The 21,561-nt window shown below is 39.8% G+C and overlaps 1 protein-coding gene and 1 long non-coding RNA gene across 4 annotated transcripts in view; one reads left to right on the forward strand and one right to left on the reverse strand.

Moving 5' to 3' along the window:
- LOC148137421 (uncharacterized) overlaps positions 1 to 628 on the reverse strand; it is a 101,312-nt gene extending 100,684 nt beyond the window's left edge. The window contains exon 1 of the long non-coding RNA XR_015754223.1: positions 491 to 628. This is a non-coding gene — a long non-coding RNA (uncharacterized LOC148137421). The remainder of the gene's footprint in view (positions 1 to 490) is intronic.
- Positions 629 to 777: 149 nt separating this feature from the next.
- LOC122541943 (ubiquitin carboxyl-terminal hydrolase 54) overlaps positions 778 to 21,561 on the forward strand; it is a 135,640-nt gene continuing 114,856 nt past the window's right edge. For 2 of the 3 annotated variants that reach the window (XM_043679225.2, XM_043679229.2), the window contains exon 1: positions 778 to 902. The gene's annotated coding sequence lies outside the window, so the exon portion shown is untranslated. Of the gene's footprint in view, positions 903 to 1,053; positions 1,243 to 21,561 lie in introns of those variants that run through there. The other variant, XM_043679226.2, reaches the window with a different exon arrangement.

Below are 21,561 nucleotides of genomic sequence, written 5' to 3' on the forward strand. Positions count from 1 at the left end.
ACACTCCCATTGGACCTGATACCAACACACACATCCCTACTCAGCCTAACACAAGCCTTGCCCTGACCTACCTCACCCCACTCTACATTTCCACTTGGTACCACCCCACCTTAACAATACATGCCTATCCATCATACATCAATCTACCAAATGCACACAACCAGACTCAACCTGACACCAACAGCTCCCCTTGCCTGACCCACCTAACACCAACAGATCTCCTATCCCATCCCATCCAACACAGTCCATTCTACTGATCATATTCCACGCGCACTCAACCCAACCCAACACATCCCATTCAACCAGCCCAGCCAACCCAATATTCCCCATGCTTTACAACCCCCTTCTGCCGGTTCGACTGAATTGAGGGCCACATACGTCCAAACACACAGTCCTCACTCCACTTCACCCACACCAACATACATCATCCTACTAAAGTCACCCATTGCCGATCCAATGCACCCCACTCCATGGAACCAAAAGCACTCACCTCTCGCGAGAGTTGGCAGCCTCCGCCGGCTTCTGGCTCTCGCGATGGTGGGAGCTGGTGACTCACCTCCAGAGGCAGAGGCTCCGGGACTGAGGGAGGGACACACACACACACACAGAGACAGACACTGTGTGGGGCTCCGGGATTGAGGGAGTGTACGTGTGAGGGACAGCGGGAGAGGCAGAGACTCACAGGCTCCGGGACTGAGAGAGTCACAGGGATAGAGAGAGAGAGAGAGAGGGAGGGAAGGGAAAAGACAGACAGGGGGAGAGGAAAAGAGAGAGAGAGTTCAGGAGTAAGTGAATGTGTGTGTGTGTGAGAGAGAGAGAGATATTCCGGGAGTGAGGGGGCGGGAGCACGGGCTGAGTCAGTCAGGGAACGAGCGAGCGACCGGCGGATGGACGGCCATCAGGTAGGACAACATTTCACTTCAGACCGGAATCTTCCTTCTGGATCGCCCTCCAGTCTCTACCCCCCCCTCCCCCGGGTGTGTGTGTGTGTGTGTGTGTGGGGGGGTCCCCGCTATCCGCCCCCCCGGGAGCACAAACCGACCGACTGTTAGCGACGCTCGCGTGAAACGCTGACCTTTGGCTCCAGGGTTGACCCCTGACCCCGGGCTGGCTCTTGGCTGTCCAGGGCATTCCCGAAGTTGGCAAGTGTTGCATTCTCTTCGCAGAGTTTGTCTTGTTTTGCCTTTGCTTGACGGGATGTCGCCGCGGGTTTTCCATGAAGGTGCACGGCAGCAACATATGGTAAATTGAAATGAGCAAAGTGTCTTTTCTACTTCGTACCAATGTTGTCAGCTCTCCTGCAAATCCAGTCACTGCCTGCCTTTCACTTACCCGTTGCTTGTGAAGCAGCAGAATACATCAATGTACTTCTTAGCAACTGGTCTGACTCCAGTAGGACCATGTTTGACGTGGCATCGATTTATTGTTGATATTCGGCATTTTGGATCTGTTCTTTTTGGAGAGGGAGATGTCAACAATTTGGTTTAAATATGCCTTGCTGTCTAATGTATTTCCTAATTGAACCTAATTTAGAAGGTGTACTTGATCCTTTCAGCTTTGTGGGTTGGTTTGAATCAACCAGACCTTTGGTGTAAAACTCCCTGCTGTGGCAACTTTAAATTCTGTTCCAGTTTTGCTAATCAGACTGGACTGCTGTGGAACATAATACACTTGCTGTTTAAAGGACTAGATGAGAGAAGTTAAAAGTCACACAACACTAGGCTATAGTCCAGCGGGTTTATTTGGAAGCACTGGCTTTTGGAGAGCTGCTCCTTCATCAGCTGTTGAAACAAATACATTTATTAGTTTTGTTACTCTGTTCATATCTTTCTTTCTCTTGAGTTTAGTATTTGGACAAGACCATTCTCTTTGCAAACCTAGTCCACTTCTAAATCATCCTCAACACTCCTTCTCTTCCCACAGCATCTTTTTGTGTACCTACGGGAGATTCAACATCTGTGCTTCTCTCCTCATACCATCCAGAACACCCATACCATTTGGGTGGTACAGTAGTTAACTTTACATTTTAATTTAGTAAGTTGCATTAACTGCTCCTGATACAGTTTCATCTATGTAATGAGACCGAAGGCAGATTAGATGATTACTTGTCAGTATGCTGTGTCCCAGCACATCATCTAAACTTTTTGTACCATTCCAAGTCAGACACTCTGTCTTCAGTCTATTTCGTTGTTCTGATGAAGCTGAGTGTAAGTTGGGAATGGAAAATTATTTTTCACTTAGACACGATAGTTGAATTTAGCAAATCAGATGATAACCTCTGCCAATGTTCTTTTTTGGAGGAACAATTTGGTAATGATTTTGCTGTAGCTATTTTGATCTTATCTAGACACATTTTTGTTCTTTACTTGGTCCATTATTCTCCCCTTTTGCTTTGCCTCACCATCCATTTTATTATGTAGTCTTTCCTGCAATCCAACCTGACATTTTGTTTCTCTGTCTTCCCTGTGTTTGTTTCTGTACATGGTTAATATCTTGCTATATCTGCAGTTTAGTTTAAAGATTACTTACCTGAAATGAAACCTCGGCATCTTTCACTGCAGATGCCTGACTTTTCATTCTTATTTTAAAGTGTGGTGCTGGAAAAGCACAGCAGGTCAGGCAGCATCCGAGGAGCAGGAGAAATGTCGTTTCGGGCATAAGCCCTTCATTAGGAGAATGTCGATTTTCTGCTCCTCGGATACTGCCTGACCTGTTTTGCTTTTCTAGCACTACACTCTCGACTCTGATCTCCAGCATCTAAAGTCCTCACTTTCTCCTAGTTCCTTTTTCATTCATTCTTATTTCAGATTTTCAGCTTCTGTAGCATTTTGCATTTCTTGTTGATAAATATATAAATTTCCATTTAAAAAAAACCTTAAAACTTATCTAAGAAGGTTTGTTTCATGTTATCATCCACTAGTGACTACTCCATATTATGGACTAATAATCACCAGAGGCTGTAGAATGTAATGGGAGATTTGGGAGTAGTCTACATTTAGTTTAAAAATGCTGAGATTCTCAATGTTCTTTTTGTTGAATCAAGTGGAAATATGATTGCGCTAAAGACCAGTTGATCTCCTGTTGCATTACACAGTGAAAATGTCATGTTGTCTTGAGGTGAAGTTGATTTAGAAGGCAAGAAATAATTGAATTAGAATGAGGCATCTGTAATTCAGTTTACACTTTTGTCCAACATTTTGTCCTTATTTTTATAATGCTTTGATTTTACATTGAATATTGGCACGATTTAAGAAGGGCAGAATTGATTGGAGCGAAGCATTGCTTGGAAGACAGACTGAGGAAACTGAAGCTAGGTTAAAGGTGAAGGAGTGAAAAGCTGAAACAGTACAAGAATTATGACATAACTTTGAGAGACATGTATTTTTGAGAATTATATGTAAATGTGGATTATGTATCTTTTTGGAAGTCAGGCGTCTTAAGAGCTGAGCTACTGCATAATGACTGTTTGTTTCATGGTGCTGTTTTTTAAAATCTGGTCAGCGTAAGTCCATGTTTTGAATTCCTTGATAAGTTGTCTTCGCACTTTTTGTTGATCGTGGTCCAAGTTCTAATCAAGAATACCAGGGTACCTTCTGATGCTTCATGGAATGACAGTGGCAAGATGCTGAGGAATTCAAGTAATACTTTGAGCAGATTTAGAAATACTTTTGAAATTATTTTCCATGACTCTACTCTAATTTTTCAGCACACTATTATGATACATGTTGCATACTTTGGATTGATGACTATCAATTTGCAGGATGTAAAACGTTTTAAATGGCAGCTTATTGCAATAGTAATATTGTATCTCTTAAATATTGCTACAGATTAATAAATCTTTATATCGCTTTTTACAAGTTTTATTTCAAAAATGTTTTGTGGTTAATATTTGATATTCTGCATGTTAAGCTAATATTCCAACAAAACCCTAGCTAGTTTCCATATTTCTGAAATGTAAAGACCTCAATCATTAAAATTTAATGCCAGTTAACTCATTTTCCTTTGTGTTCAAGATTAGCCAGGACTATGGAGAACTTGTTGCTCATGTTTGCAGTGCCATGAATTCTCTTAAGCTCATCCTGACAATCTTAATGCCCAACTCAGAGAAGAATATTGCCTGATCATGCTTGGCAATCGAAGAGTTTTGGCAAAATGAGTGTTGAATTTTTGCTGTAAATTTATAATTTTCACTCTGAAATTGCAAGCCATCTGCTATTGGTATAACTGCAATTAATATTAGCTGTAAGTTGGTCAGATTGATACTGTTTAAAAAAAAAAGTATATTTTTACTTGATGGTTTTAGGAATTGTGTTCCTTATGTCATTGGGATGATATGTATTGCATCCTGAGGCCAAGTCAGCAGGTGTAGTCTTGTTTTGCAATAGAACCTGAAAGCAAAGTGTGAGGAAAGAATAAATGTGATAAAGTAACATCATGATGCTAAACTGAAGATTCTGTTCTCTTGTACATACTGAAAGGCTTGTTTGGATATAAAGGTAAAGAACAGCTTTTTGATCTTTTTCAGATAAATCAGATTAGTTAACCATGACCTTATGTAACAAATTAAAAATGTAGCTAGTTAACATTTGCTTTTATTTAATACTTTATCATCTTGAACTATTTCATTGCCTGTGCATTTTGAAGTGTAGATTTTGTGTAGAGTGGTAGAATTAACACTGGTGACAGGAAATTCACGTAAGAAAAGTGAAAGATGTCGCAAGTGTTAATTCTATGACTGAATTGGTAAATGTGAACTTGAAGAGTAAGGAGTTTTTTGTTGGCACTGTTTATATTTTAAACTCTACAAATATAAACTACTATAGTTTATATTTGTAATGCACCAGCTAAGTTAGTTGCAGAGAATTGCTGTTTGGCAAATTTGACTTTATTGTTATGTGTACTCAACGCTATACTATAATTACTGCAATGTTTAACTTCGTTCTTTCTTTCTATCTATCTTGTTGTTAGGATTCTGTACCTACATACTTATACCTAAGATGGTGCCTTGTGGATCTTTTTAAATTGACAATTTAGCATATAGCTGAACATAGTTTCAGCATAAATTGTAGCTTCTTTGTTTGAAACTGCATTTAAAGTGAAATATGGAAAAGGTTTATTACTTTATTACAGAAACTGACCTAGCCTTAGACTTATTCCTTTGTCAGTTAGAAATACACAAGAAGGATGATGATGATAAAATTCCTATCCACCACACTTCTTCATTTGTGTTGGCTACTGCCCACAAGACGATTTATTAATATTTGTTTTCATTTCAACCAGTGTTCCAAGTAATTGGAATCAGGAGATCTTTGGAGCGATTATGGTTTAAGGTGAGGGGATGAATATAGGATAGTGAGGTTATGAATCAATAATAAAAGGACTGTTTCTGGTGAGGGTCAAAGGTGATGGTTTCTTTTGTGCAATTGTTAAATAGAGGGAATTGCAACTCATTCTTCTTCTGTTGAGGGGAGTCAATGAACGAAATTCAGAGAGGGTGTGCTTTCAAACTCTGTTCCCCTTTTCTGTAATTCTGTTTGAATCTCTCCAGTTAGGCATTGGCCACAGCCCTGAAGTCACATTTGAAATCACTGCCTCTCCACAGAGCAGTTAGCTGTATCATCATTCTCCATGTCTCTGTTCTGTTGCCCAGCTCATAGGGACTGTCCTTGCAAAATTCCTGTTTCTATCCATTTGCAGCAAGGCAGTCCAAGAATGGTTTCTGAATACACACTCACTGCATAACCCTGAGGTCACCCTGGAATTATCCCTGTCTCACTTCCTTTGCATCTACGTGCTGCCTGAAATAATAACAAATGTTGTCATCTCTGACTAGGTCACAGCTGAGTGAAAGAAAATGATGTTGTCTAATGATGTGAGCTGTGATATTAACCAATATCTGAAAATTCAGTTTTGACAAAATATGAATATGAATTAGTGGAATTTAATGCAAACATTTGTTGTACATTTCCTTATTGACATTCTCCAATTGCAGATCCCAGCTTGCCTTTTCTGCTTGCTGTTTAATGTCTGACAAATTCCTGTACCTTATGTTTGTACCTCGTATTGTGGCAAGCATTTCTCTGTACGAGATGTCCACCTAAATCCATATTTTACACATTGCTCATCTTGGAGGCATTTCCTGAACCATTTTTGAGAATTACACCGCTGTGATGTTAGAGAAAAGATGGAGAGACCTGGAAGCGCTTGTTTTCTCAATTCTGTCCACTATTACTCTGCTCCAAGACTAGATGAATAAGTTGCAATTTCCTCAAGTTTGTAGTTGTACCTTTAGGTGCTGCTCCAGTTGCTGTGGAAGGTCAGCCAGATAGTTTGTATGGTTGAATAGTTACAATATATTACCAAAAGTGTTTGAAGGTATGCATAGTGAGTGTATAACTTTGAATAAATTGATTTTTACAGTTAGACTGTAAAATTTACTCTGAAAGGACAGATATTATCTCTAAGCAAGTTCCTGAGAAAGGCTGGAAATGTTGAATCCTTCCAGTTCCTCTAAGAAACTCTGTTTCAGAGTCTATTTTGTGGTGTAAAAATGTTCATATCTATTACATTGCTGTTTTCACCAATCCTGAAAAGTTGTTTTGAGAGCTGCTCTCTATTTGGAGGCAAACCATGCAACTTTAATTTTGTACACTACCTTTGTTGGCTCAGGTATTAACTTGTTTAAATCAGTATTTTGTGCTGATTGCTGAGATACTGTAAACAACCAGCCAATAATATGTGTTGCAAATAAACACAAAACAAAGGAAAAATGATGAATAAAAGATGGCACTTGTTTTTGCTGTTTTAATAATTTAGATGGTTCCAGTATGTTATTTGGGATAAATTATTGCATTGTCACAAAGGCCTAATTGTTTTTTAAAAATTGCTCAACTCTTGGCCAGTGGCTCAGTGGTTAGCACTGCTGCCTCACAGCACCAGGGAACCAGGTTCAATTCCGCCCTCAGGTAAAATCTTTGGAGATTGCACATTCTCCCCTGTTTGTGTGGGTTTCCTCTGAGCGTTCTGGTTTCCTATCACAGTGCAAAAATGTGCAGGTTAGATGGATTGGCCATGCTAATTTGTACTGTTCAGGAATGTGTATGTTAGGTGGATTAGGCATTGGAGATGTAGGGCTATAACGATAGCAAGGTGGGTGGCATGGGTCTTGGAAGCATGCTCTTTGCAACGTTGGTGTGGACTCAATGGACTGAATGGCCTGCTGCCCACTAGGGATTTTAGGACTCTTGTGAATCTTTGTTCTATTTCTTATAGTACATAATTTCTCGGCTGTAATGAATCATTCAGGAAAATTCATCAGAACAACTCAAGGATAATTTAGTATTAAATGAAAGAACTGCTGGAGATCTGAAACAAAAACAGCAAGTGCTGCAGAAACTCATCAGATCAGGCAGCATCTGTGAAGAGAAGAACTCAAAATGTTAACTCTGCTCTTCTCCCCCCAGATACTGTGAGACGTCCTGAGTTTCTCCAGCACTTGCTGTGTCTGTTACCAACAATAATTAGATATTGTTGCATGTGTAATAATATTGTACTTTTAAGAGATGTGTACTGACCTGCTCCTTTTCCAGAGGGTTGTATTCACAGTGGTGCCGAAATGTCTCCATCAAGCAGGCAGTTGGTAAACCGCTTTGAGTTATCCTTGGGTGGTTTCTTTTTAAAGTGGAGTCAGGATTTCCACAGACCCACAAAGCTTTTGGTTTTGCTTTCAATTAGTTGAGAAGTTTTCTGCTGGCTGCTAGAGCTAAAAACTTGAGTTCTCTGCTGCCCAAGTAAGTCTTAAAAACCCTCTTAAAAATTAAAAAGGGTAGTTTGTCTCTTTTGGTGTTTCTACTGGACTGGAGAGAGACCGCACTTAAGAATGGATTGCCTTTGCCAAGTGTTATGGACCAGATCCCTCAAAAATATGTTAAGAAGGTAGACTGGATCCTAACATTTTTGCTCATTTTAAAAGCAAATGTAAAGTGTCTCAGATGCAATACAATCTTTCAAACTATTCAATATGAAGCAAGACACAATTTATTTCAGCACTGTAGTTAGAGTACAACCAAAGAAAATAATTTAGAATAACTTAACAGATTGGCGACTTCACAGAATAATAGATACAATAACTATTACTAATTAACTGTTCCAATATAGTAACAATGCATAAAAACATCTCTTGGCAAAATGGAAAATTCAGACAGATTCTCACATGTAGTTCTCCAATCCAAAAGGAAAGAACATGAAGAGTAAATTCAGAGGTAGCAGCCAGGTGATGTTCACTGAAGCTCCCAACTTTTTTAAGACCCTAAGAACTTCTGATGTTTCTGAAAAAAACCAAATCCCAGAAATCTGGATCAGTGAGAGCCTGCCACATGCATTCAGGCTGTTGTTAAAGAAAAAAAACCCAGAGGCCTCCCTAGCTGTTTACCCAAGAGGTCTTCAGTAGTGGGTTCGGAACCTCTGACTTAAATCTCTCATAAAAATAACCCCTTAAAGTGACAGCATCATCACCGCAGGGTGTGTTTATGGGATGCTACCTATATTGGAAAGTTGATTAGTTATTAAATAATACATTATCTTGTTGAGTATTTCAGTAGAATAAAGTTAGGCTAATTCTTTATTTGTGTTTTAACTGTGTTGCAAGAATAAAGTATGTTTTGATTAAAACTTAGTGTGCACCTATTGAATCACATCTGTAAAGCAGTGCCTTACACTTGCCTTTTTTTGAAAAAAGTTAAATGATAAGGTGTAGGCCATCTCAATAATATGCTTTGAGGGCCTGGTCTGGTCCATACCACATAAGAAAAATCTCAGAAACACTGAAAGCGCATTGTGGTGTGAAGTAATGTGTGTATGCTCATTATTTCACAGTTTCTGTGTACAGTTAAAGTAGTGAAATATTGCATTAAAAAGTTCCCATAGAATCTCTCAACTCAAAACCTGATGCTTCACTCTTTGATGAAGTATGCTCAAAATTCTGCAAGGTGAAAAGAAATACGTTTTGTATAAAGGAAATCTCTGATCTGTTTTAATTGTTTTAAACATGGAGAGGACCTTTTGAATGAGATGTATTTTTTAATTTACAATTTATGGATGAAACCATCTGTAGATGGTTAGCTTAATCCTTCGATTGTTGATGTGAGACATGTGATGCTGTCGAAGAATGGATGGAATGTTTATCTAGAGTTGAATACAAGTCAGAGGCTGTCATTGGCAAATATAGCCTACCTTGATCAATACATATCTCCCATGCTGTGTCCTGTTCTGGTTACTAAGAAACAATTGACATGTTCAGGTACAGGAATTAGTGCTGACAAGGACCAGAGAAATGATCTCTAATGTTGGAGAATATCAATAACAATAAATTGCATTTATATATAAAATCATAGAGTGTATACGTTCAAAAATATACATTGTCTTCATGATACATTTTCTTTAACATATTAAATTCGAGGGGCTTCACAGGAGCATAGCATGTGAAGAGGACACCTGGTGGAGGACATAATTCTACCGCTCTGTCAACAGTGTAGGTACAATTACAGAGCTCTTCCTGAGGATTTCATTTCCTACTTGATGCCCCATAACACTCTGTCTCTCCCTTGCTTTGAACGGCCTTTGACAGCTGTGGAGTTTGTGTTGATCTGGAGGCAAACCACTGAAGTACCTTACCAAGCATACCACAAAAGATATTTTTAAAAGATATGTTTATAATGGAGCCCCAAATAAGTTGAGGACCAACCTGTAAATGTTCCAGCATGTGCAAGTGGCAGATGGCTAAGAATGGGAGAGATTCCTGGACTGTCATTTGCAGAAGGCTGAGGATCTTTGGTGAATTTCTGCTGTGCAGCTTGTAGATAGTACACAGTGCTGCTACTGAGCGTCGATGGTGGAGAGAATGGATATAGTGCCAATCAAGCTGGCTACTTTGACCTGGATGGTGTCAAGCTTCTTGAGTGTCACTGGGGCTTCATTCATCCAGCCAAGTGGGGAGTATTCCATCACACTCCTGACCTGGACCTTGTAGATGTTGGATAGGCTTTTGGGAGTCAGGAGGTGAGATACTCAGCGCAGTATTCCTAGCCTATAACCTGTTCTAGTAGCCACTGCATTTATGTGGTGAGTCTGACCACATTTGGAATATTGTGAACAGTTTTGGGCCTCTTATCGAAAGAAGGAGGGAAGTCCAGAGAAGTTTCTCAAAAATTATCCTGGGGTGAAGGGCTTATCATATGAGTAATGGTTGAGGACTCTGGGTCTGTACTGGATGGAGTTTAGAAGGATGAGGGGTGATCTGATTGAAGCTTACTGAATACTGAGAGTCTGGTTAGAGTGGAAGTAGAGAAGATATTTCCATTAGTAGAAGAGATGAGGTGCCAAGGGCACAGCCTCAGAGTAATGGGGCAACCCTTCAGAACTGAGACTCAGCTTCTGAACTTGATAAGGCATCTGAAAGATAACTTGTAGATGAGCAGAAGATAGAAAACAAAATTGATAAGGTTAATTTGGGATCCTGAAACTAAAACCACAAGGTTAGGCAAAGGACATGAGTTCAAAGAAAGATAATTGTCTGACTGATATCAGAAGGTTCATCTTGCAAAAATATTTATACGAACAATAGGACTAGGGTGGATTTTGTTGAATTGTTCTCGCATGAGTCACAAATATGTCTTTGTAGGTCACAAGCACACACCCAGTGTGGATCATATACAACATGTTAACAACTGGATTCCTTGTTTTCATCATTAAATTGCATGATTATCTCATGATGTTTCATTTAGGTGAGCTGAGTTCAGATATTGTGCAGTATTGAGGTGATTGACTTTAGAATTTTTGAAGTTATTTCTTGCTGTTGAAATTGGTACATGAGTTCTAAAAATAATGAAACAGCAATTACTATTTGGTGCATTCATGATCATATTTGTGCTGTTGGATGCAAGTGATTGCACAGTCAAAGGGAAATCAGGAAAAGATGAATCCATTTTCAATTCTCTCCAAGTTTCTGTATTTTCCACTGAAGGGGCTGATTACTTGTAGAGGTACTATCTCTTTGTACCAAAACTAAGCAATAGTTGCTCACAAATTGGCCCTGTTGGTGGGTTCATATTTGGCAGACTATTTTACAACAAAAGTATCACAGTAGAGTCTGACCCTGTCCTTGCGTAATGTATATCTATTATTTTGGTGATGATGTAGCTTTCATTTTAAGATTTTAGATCAGAGTGGTACTGGAAAAGCACAGCAGGTCAGGCAGCATCCGAGGAGCAGGAAAATCTACGTTTCTGATGAAGGGCTTTTGCCCGAAACGTAGATTTGCCTGACCTGCTGTGCTTTTCCAGTACCACTCTGATCTAAACTCTGGTTTCCAGCATCTGCAGTCCTCACTTTTGCCCTGTTTCATTCTAAGATGCTGACTGAAGTTGAAGCAACATTGAGCTCAGTTTGCGTACCTGGAATAAACCCTACCTTTTCTGGGTTGCATGCTTTTGATATTTTTTAGATGAATTTCTGAACTTTGTGGTGACATTTTACTTGTGCAGCTTAAAACTAGTAGTTAAATTACAATGGGGATAAGTCTTTGTTGTTTAAATTGTCGGAATTGTAAATATTTTCTCTGAATTCTTGCACAGTTGTGAGAAATTGATTATACAAAAGCCAAGCATAGTGAGTGACAAACTAAAGTGTATTATTTTGCATAATCAGAAAGATATTTATATAATTTCTGGCAGTGTTTGAAAAAAAGAAAAGATGTCTGTATTTTGTTCGCTTTTTTGACAGTCATTTTCCAGCAGTCCCATGTTTTTGATTTGTAGTAGTTTTGTTATTATTAGATTTAGTGGCTATATCATCTTGTAGCTAATTTTCTTTTTCCTTTCAGTGCAATTCTATTTTAGTGTTTCCCAGCTCATTATTAATTATCAACAGTGCATGATGGTAGGCATCAAATAACTTGCACAGATTAAAGAATTGCATTGGATTGAGAGGCTTGTTTTGTTTTGCTTGCACTCTACTGCTGGAATAAGACAGACCAAGATTAGAAATCTGGACTTTTCTTGTCATTACCTTTGAGGGGAAAAAATATATTCCCCATCCCAAACCTCCATTTTTAATTTGAGGTTAACTAATAATTATAGCTGAGCCTTGCTCTTGTAACATTTTTGCCAATATTTCTGCAAGTGTTGTTCACTGATACCTTTGCTAAATATTGCTTCTGTCCTGTAAGGACTTTGAAAAATTGTTGAAAATTGCTTTATGTACTGTCTCAGTAATTTGCAGTTTCAACCAACGGAAAGCTGCATCTTGGATTGCTCATCTTCAAACCAATAAATCAAAAGATTTTAACAAGATTAGAAAAGAATTCAACACACAAATCTGGTAAGGCTGGGTGATGCAACATTTTACTGAACAGTTTTGATTAGATTAGATTAGATTACTTACTGTGTGGAACCAGGCCCTTCGGCCCAACAAGTCCACACCGACCCGCCGAAGTGCAACCCACCCAGACCCATTTCCCTACATTTACCCCTTCACCTAACACTGCGGGCAATTTAGCATGGCCAGTTCACCTAACCTGCACATTTTTAGACTGTGGGAGGAAACCAGAGCACCCGGAGGAAACCCACGCAGACACGGGGAGAATGTGCAAACTCCACTCAGAGTCACCTGAGGCGGGAATTGAACCCGGGTCTCTGGCGCTGTGCGGCAGCAGTGCTAACCACTGTGCCACCGTGCCGCCATAGTTGACTATGCAGAAAAGTTTTTCCGGGAACTAAAACCAATCCTAGCATATTGTGTGTCCAGATCAATTTCTGGCATGAATTTTTTTTAAAATTTAGCTTGATAGTTTACACTGGAAAAGAGAGTGATCCAATTGATTGTTGCACACTTGAGTGAAATCCAATATTTGGGTTCTTGTAATGTTCATAAAAGTTTAACTAATTTTCTTGAAAATCAGGAAAACTGAGCACGTGAAATCTTGTCAAAATGAGCCATTTAGTTTTAAAAAATGTTTTGCGTATAGCGTTCAAGATGCAATTTGGAAAAAAACCTTCCATATTTGTTACTGGCATGAAAGTTAGAAACAGCAGGCATGCTTAATGTGAGACCTTTTGTTTTGCACATTTAAATACAAGTGTCTGTAGACAGCTAGTTGCAAATGTGTTATTCCGTTGGATTGAAATGCATTCCCTGTGCTGCTCCAAATTGAGAGTAAATGCAATTTGAATGTTCAGTCCATAGAAGACAAAAGCCTAAAATCCGTCCATGTGCTTCTCTTTGGCCAGCACCTTTCTAAAAAAATAAGTTATGGTCATACATATTTTGACTAGGAGTAATTAAATCTTGACTAGCGACAGGGACTAAGAGGTTGAGAGAGCTTTCAGAGATGCCTCCCTTCCAATCTAGTTTACTGCATCAAGTCTTCTCTACATTGGGGAGACCGAACATAAACTCAGGGAATAGCTCACCGAGCATCACAGCCATATCTGCAGGGGCTGACCGGACCTCCCAGTCACCGCCCATTTCAATTCCCCCAACCACTCCTTTTCTGACATGACCATCCTTGGTCTCCTCCATTGCCAAAACACACCACAGCTCATATCTTCTGCCTGGGCACCCTACAGCCCAGAGCACTCAACATTGAGTTCTCCAATTTCAAATAACCTCCCTTCCCAGTCCCTCCCCCTCCCTTCCACTGTTCCCTACCACCAATCGGATTCATTCCCATTGACCAACCAGGTTGTACCCTCTACCTGTCTTCTAACCATACTTCACCACCCTGCCCTGCCACCCACTATATCTGCTGCGCCCCCACACCCACCCCAGTCCTGAAGAAGGGTTACACCCGAAACGTCGACTTCTGCACGTCCGAATGCTGCTTGGCTTGCTGTATTCTTCCAGCCTCCTACCTCTACTTCAGAGATGCAATGTGGCTTGTTTTCGACCATCAATACCCTGATTCAACTTTCCGACTAATAAGTCTGATCTCCAATCTCGTTGTTACTTTGATCTTTATACACAATGTATGCCGTTAGCAGCAGTTTAAAACAAAAAGAGGTTATATGCCTATTTTTAGATTGTGGAATTTGTTTGATGCTTTTGGAACAAGTGGAATGAGCAGTGTTTTTTGTTGATTTGGGATTGTACACCTGGGAATTTAGAAGAATGAGATGCAACCATATTGAAGCATAAAAGATTCTTGAGGGAGCTGAAAGGGTAGATGCAGAAAGACTGTTTACCCTTGTGGGACAGTCTAGGACCAGGGGGCATAATTCAGAATAAGCAGTTGCACATTTACAACAGAAGGAAGAATTTCTTCTCTGAGGGTAGTGAATCTGGGGAATTCTTACCACAGAGGACTCCATTAAGTATATTCAAGGCCACGATCGACTGACTTTTAGTCAGTAAGAATATACAGAATTATGGGAGTAATGCAGGAATGTGGAGCTGAAGATTATCAGATAATCAGTGATGGAGCAGACTCAGTGGACTGAATGGCCTAATTGTACATTTTACAGTCAATTAAATATCCCTGTGCTTCTCTTTCTGACTTTATTTTCTTTGTGTAAATCAGAGGTTAATGAATGACATGAAACTCTCAGGAAGAAGTGCCGTTCACTTCTGTAGACTTAAAGGCAAAAGTGAGGACTGTAGATGCTGGAGATCAGAGTCAAGATTAGAGTGTTGCTGGAAAAGCACAGCAGGTCAGGCAGCATCCGAGGAGCAGGAAAATATACGTTTCGGGCAGGAGCTAAGTTGCACTTTTAGCTACCTTCTCCGCACTCCACCCCCCTCCCGTTTATCTCTCCACCTCGGAGGCTCCCAGTCTCATTCCTGATGAAGGGCTCCTGCCCGAAACGTAGATTTTCCTGCTCCTCGGATGCAGTCATAGAGTTATACAGTACCGAAACAGAACCTTCGATCCAACTCATCCACGCTGACCAAGTTTCCCAAATTAAACTAGTCCCACTATCCTGCATTTGGCCCATATTCCTCTAAACTTTTCCAAGTCATGTACCTGTCCAAATGTCTTTTAAAATCACTAATCCAATCTTAGACTAGATTCCATGATGAAATGGATAAGGTTCTCCTCAGAAGGGATGCTTGCTCTTCTAATGCATTCAATGAAACATTTAAACCCAAAGGAATGAAAAGCAAGAACTGTTCAGAGACGATACAATGAAAGTGATCTGACCTTTGGATTTTCCTCGTCAGGTGATGCATCTTGCCCCTTCCTTGAATGTCTCATTTGCAAGTTGGCAAACACTCTGGTGGGGCCAAGTAAGCTAAGCCATTAACAATTGAAACATCCATCTCTTGCAAACAAACACACGCTTGAACAACAGCTTGAAATACCAAAACCTCTCGCAGATGCAAAGTCGGATGGATAAAACTGAAAAGGCTGTTAGCTGATGGCTGTGCTTGCAGCAAAACCATAGAATTCCCATATCATTGTTAAAACCTTAGTCATGCCTGCACGTTAAAAAGACTGCAGATGTGATGTTAGAAGCTGATGCTGCAAAAAAGAAAAACAATATTCCATTCTGTCTGACAAAACGGTTAAAAGGCAAATTCATATGTCAGCTGATAGTGAGGAAGTGCTGCAGGAGACATTATCTCTTAGTGGAAAGTTTGCTTTGCAGATCTTGGAACCCACTGATATAAGTGAACACCACTATGTGCTGGCCAACATTGGGTATACTGATGAAGACTCTGTTCAAGCAGGCCCAGGTTTTCCACTAACCCAGTAAACTGCAATTTACTTGACTTTGTTTTGTTTTGATCTCTTGTCATGAACTGTTAGAACCAGTTGTGTTCAGCAGAATTTGAAAATGTGTGCTTGCAGTCTAAGATGGTGAACTTTTGCCAGTGGATTTGAAACATTAATCCTTCTTGAGCATGTTGTATGCACTACGTTACAAATCTCCGGTAAGGGCATAAGCATTGTAAATGAAAATATCGGTTTGTGTGGAGTTGCTTGTTTCATTGCCTTGATCCTGAAAGGTTGTGAACCCCTGGGGTAGGTGATGGAGGAGATTTACTGGAAGAATGTCAGCTGATTGATAATGTTCAAGGCTGCAGAATGGTTCAGGTGAGAGACAGATGGCTGAGTGAACTACTGAACAAGAAGCAAAAACAGAAATTGCTGGAAGAACTCAGCAGGTCTAGCAGCATCCACAGAGAGAAAGCAGAATTAACATATAGGGTCCAGTGACCCTTTGGTGCAAAAGAAGGGCCACTGATGCTGTTGGAACAGCTGAATTTTTCTGGTTATTTCTATTTTTGTTTTTGCTTTCCAGCATCTGTAGTTCTTTGGGAGTTTTTTCTACATTTAACAAAATTTGTATCAGTGAATTGGGTCAGTAGATTTTGATGGTTTTGAGTGTTGAAATGCTGTTTGCACTTTTTTTTTGTTTTTAAGTTCTATACATTTGGCCTCCATTGAGGAGCCAAATTATTTAGCAGTACAGAACTTATGTAGTGTTGAAAAAACATTGCATTTTGTCAAAGCTTTGCAATTGTACTCATCAGAAAATTTCATAAAAAACACAATTTGGTTGGAAAATTAACTTTTTTTTGCATGTGAGGCAAATGTTGCTTGGTTGGCAAGTGGGCTCAGGTAGAAGCATTACATGATGAATGCGCCTATTTATACTGATTGATAGATAAGAGCATTGCTAAACATTAAACCAGGTAAAAACAATGACTGCAGATGCTGGAAACCAGACTCTGGATCAGTGGTGCTGGAAGAGCACAGCAATTCAGGCAGCATCCGAGGACAGGCAAAATTGACGTTTCGGGCAAAAGCCCTTCATCAGGCTTTATTCCTGATGAAGGGCTTTTGCCCGAAACGTCGATTTTGCCTGTCCTCGGATGCTGCCTGAATTGCTGTGCTCTTCCAGCGACACTGATCCAGAGTAAACATTAAACCAGGCAGATTGGCTCTGATTGGTGTGAACACTCGACTGAGAAATGAACCAATGAATGACTGTCACCTATTTTGTTGAGTTGAAATAGGCATAATGCATGTATACGTCCATAAAGAACAGGGTCCTATAGATTCATATATGTGACTTTCAGTACACACAAGTCCATCTTATTTTGAGCCTGACTGATAATCCTCAAATGGTTGTCAGCATAATTCCTTGCAGATTCAAAATTCTCCAGCAAATGTCCAAACGCAGAATTGGATTCAGTTTCAGAACTGAATTTTTTTTTTGCCTTGTGTTTGGACTTGGTTTGTTTCAATATAACACACTCCATTTTTCTACAGAATCCCAAAGAAAACAAAAGGAGAAGTCAGGACCTGCATTTTACTTTAACTGAGGTTACGGGAACCTAAAATGTGCATCACTAAAAAGGAAGGAACATTATCTCAAGTGGACAGTGACCTCTCATGCTAAACGATTTGAAGAAATGTAATGAGTGAGGGGTTCAGAATTTTAACTTGAGGCTGAGCTTACATATTTCTGCAGGCAGAATAATAAATTATTTCTCCTCCATGAGTTGATGTTGACAGTCGACCTGAGGGTCCTCAACGGTGACTACAAATCTACTGACCATTCTCAGCAGATGAATCGGTGCTTCTTCATGTTCAACACCACATGAAAGAAGAATAGCAGTAACTGTTGCAGAGAATGTACTCTCAGCAGGTCAGTTCAATGTCTGCCGCCAAGAGTGGCAGAGTAGGACCACAAATGACTGAACTGGCCGAATCCTGAAGGGCTTACCTGCCCGACAAAATCCATGACTGAAAGTTGTAGAAGCATTTCCTTGACCTCTTGTTTGCCAATCTATCTCTTTTATGAATTTGTCCATTGTGTTATTGGTTGATGAGACTTTCTAACATGCATAGTCTTTTTGAAGTCCAGTGTCCATCCTACAAGAATCAACCATTTCAACACATTGTATATTTTTTAAAGCAAGTGTCTAGAACAGTGCACATGAAAGCTGGCACAAGAGAAACCTGTTCTTTAGAATAAATGGAGCATAAAACAAAATTTAATTTTGCATGGAAACTGACGCACAGACTGAGGAAGCAATTAAGTGCAATCAGCATTTTGAGAGGTGCAGCTGGTTTCAATAAATGGTGTTCCTATAAGTAACTTCTCACTATTGTCGTCAGGACATTTTGCGGTGCATGTTAGAAAGTTACGGCAATGGTTAGAAAGTTGCTGCTTCTATTGACTTTGTCAGTGTTTTGCACTGCACAAGGAGGAAGTTGCTGATTCTTGTTTCAGTAAGTGAACATTCAGTGTCAATTGCTTTATGAAGATTTCACGAAATGGGCAATTGCCTGAAAACAATAGGCGAGATCTAGTTGTCAGTGTAGCTCATATAATGGTAGGGAAAATTTAGTACATTATATTCTGAAAAATAAATGTTTCTGTTAATTCTGCATTGTATATTGTGCTGGAGTGGTAATGTTCTGTGGTAGTTTCTGTATGGCATGTGAAACGGATATACGCTTTGTGGGTTTTTTTCTGTCTTTTGTGGTATGATGTGTTTCAATAACTCTGAGATAGTGAGGATTGTAGGTGCTGGATAAGTCAGTTGATAAAGTTTGGCACTGGAAAAAGCACAGCAGGTCAGGCAGCATCTGAGGAGCAAGAGAGTCGACATTTCAGGCTTAAACTTTAATCAGAACTCATAAAGAGTTGACTAGAGTTAACCAGTCCTGATGAAGGGTTAAGTCCAAAACGTCAACCCTTTACTCCTCAAATGCTGTCCTGCTGTCTGTTTTCCAGCACCACACTTTATCGACTCTGATGTATTTCAATAACCTACTAGATAGGTTTCCTGCCTTTCTTCTGTACTTTGGCCAGAGATCTAAATCATTGTTATGTCAAAGTTCTACATTTTTGGTTTTTTGGACTTTTCTCTCGATTGTTCAGTTATGGTTTTTCTAAGCTCTCTTCCTTTCCTATAATATAGAGGCCTTATCTTTTTCTGTCGATCCTGTATGTAATTTGCCCTATGCATTTGTTCATGATTTAATAATTACATTGCTTTGAGTAATGTCGGTGCTTGATTTAAACAGACTTCTGCTACGAAACCTATTTCAGTCCAAACTGATGAAGTTAAGTAGAGACCTGGTTTCATAATCAAAAGTGAATATACTTACTTATAAAAGTGTAAGTATAAAGTCTATAAGTTCAAATGCAATGTTTCTTAAAATTAGCAAATTGTTGAAAGTACTTGGCACATCAGGTGGTATGTGGAGAGAGTGCACCATATGCTTCAGACCTTCTGATGAAAAATACTGCTTTGTTTCTTAGTGCGGAAAAAACAGGCTGATTCTCAGAATCAACTTGGAAGAAATGTGGAAACCTCTAAGACCAAATTGTGGTTACGATCCTACAGAAACACCATATGGAATGTTTACTGAGTTTTTATAGATCCCTGAGATAAGTAAGACTGGTGAGATTTGCTAAATTCAAGGTGCATTCAACAAGTAAGTATTTTTTTGAAAGAACTAACTGTAGATGACGGATGTAATGTGGTGTTTCAGCAATATGAAGTGACTAAAGAAGGTGGAGTTGTACTGTTGGAGCTGCGAAGGTTAAGGGAAGATTCACTTGAGGCTTTCAGAAATCAAGGTTTTGAGTAAAATTGAAAATCCAAAGTAAAATACTGTCGATGCTGGAAATCTGAAATAAAACCAGAAAGTCCTGGGGGATCTTTTGCAGGTGTGGGAGCATCTGTGGAGAAAGAACAGTGAGTCTAATTTGACTCTTCAAAACAGAATGTGATGGCTTAATGAAATAGTAAGGAACTAGAAGGTCAGGGTAGATTTTGCATTTGGAGTTGAGGTGTTTCACAAAGCGGTTACCCAGCTTGAATTTGGTTTTGCCAGCGTGTAGCAGACCACATTGTGAGAATGGAATACAGTAAGCTCAATTAGGTACAAGTAAAGCACTACTTTATCTGGAAGATGTTTTTGGGGAAAAGATGCAAACTGTTGAACAGGAGAGTCCCGTTTCAGCCAAATCGTCGCGCTCAAAGCTGGACGTGTTGGAGGAAGCTGCGTTTGCTCTGGACCACCAATGTAGGCCCTGAATAATAATGTTTCAATTTGTTGCAGAGTGTAAATACAGTTACAGTATTGACTGATACAGAAAATACTGTCAGCACAGCACCCACTAAGATCATTGTCCTTCCATCTGCACAGCACCCTGTCATAATACTGTTTCCGTCATATGCCATCAGCACAGCACACAGTAATCTGTATTATTCCATTATATAGGAGAAAGTGAGGGCTGCAGATGCTGAAGATCAGAGCTGAAAATGTGTTGCTGGAAAAGCGCAGCAGGTCAGGCAGCATCCAAGGAACAGGAGAATCGACGTTTCGGGCATAAGCCCTTCTTCAGGAATTATATACATTGGCACAGCACCAGGTCATCTTTACTATTAAGTGAACAGTAGAGTTCAAAAGAAAATAAGGTATTCTGACCCTCAAAAATACATGTTAGGTCTGCACTGATGCGTGTTCCATTTTCTGCACTAGCCTTAAAAATGTTTGTTTTGTATTTCATGTAATGTGGGTGCCACTCGCTGGTGCCGGCACTTAACTACCCATCCCAATTGCCCGAAGAACCAAGCTGCTTGCTAAACTATCTCAGAGGACATTGTTGAGAGCCTGGAGCCAAGTGTCAGCCAGATTGGGGAAGGACAGCAGATCGCAAACGATCATTAGTGAACCAGATCGATTTTTACAATGATTGATGGTAGTTACATGGTCACCTTTACTGAGAGACTGGTCTTGTATTCCAGATTCATTCATCAAATTCAAATTCTACCGGCTATCATGATTGGTTTGGGGCTCATGTCCCCAAGCCATTAGTATAGCCTGTTGAGGTTTTGTAGATAGTACAGCAAATGTTTCCTAGAGTAGTATCAAGATCGAAGGATTTCTGTTAACATGAGAAGACAGGAGAGCTGAAGGTTAAGGTGAGGTAGGAATTGGTAAAAATGGCCAATGGCTTCAGAGAGTGAGGAAAGAAAAATCTGGTTTCCATGCAGAAGAGTTGTGAACACGTGGTCATGGATTGCGATCAAACCAGAAGGGCCAGATTTGCACAGTAAATGATTTTTCTCTGGGGACGTGGGCAGTGCTGGCTGGGCCAGCATTTATTGACCATCCCTAGTTCTTAAGCAGGTGATGGGGAGCTGCTGCAGGCTGTGGTTTCAGCGCTTTCAGAGGATATAACAGATTCACTGAGATGTTGGGAGGATCCAGTTATGAGGATAAATGAGCTGATTTCTTTTAAAAGAGGAACAGGTAAAGCAGTAGACCAACTAATTCATTAGAGCCAACTGGAAATGGTTGTACAAAGAAAAAAGATTGCTGTTTCATGTGTCTCTGGTATGTGGTTAAGGTCAATTCTACTCTGAGTGTTAATGTCGTAAATAAATCAGTAAACTAAGTTTAAAAAATGTAAAAGGCAACATAAGTAAGTGAATACGATAATTATTTCAAACAGGCTGGGGTCACTTCTACTGAAGATTAGAAGTATGAGGAGGGATTTAATTGAAACTTATAAAATCCTGAATGGTCTTGAC

Source organism: Chiloscyllium plagiosum, unplaced genomic scaffold (genome assembly GCF_037043375.1).
Source record: "Chiloscyllium plagiosum isolate Xiang-an unplaced genomic scaffold, Cpla_swu_hap1 HiC_scaffold_43, whole genome shotgun sequence".
In the NCBI taxonomy this organism is placed as follows: domain Eukaryota; kingdom Metazoa; phylum Chordata; class Chondrichthyes; order Orectolobiformes; family Hemiscylliidae; genus Chiloscyllium; species Chiloscyllium plagiosum.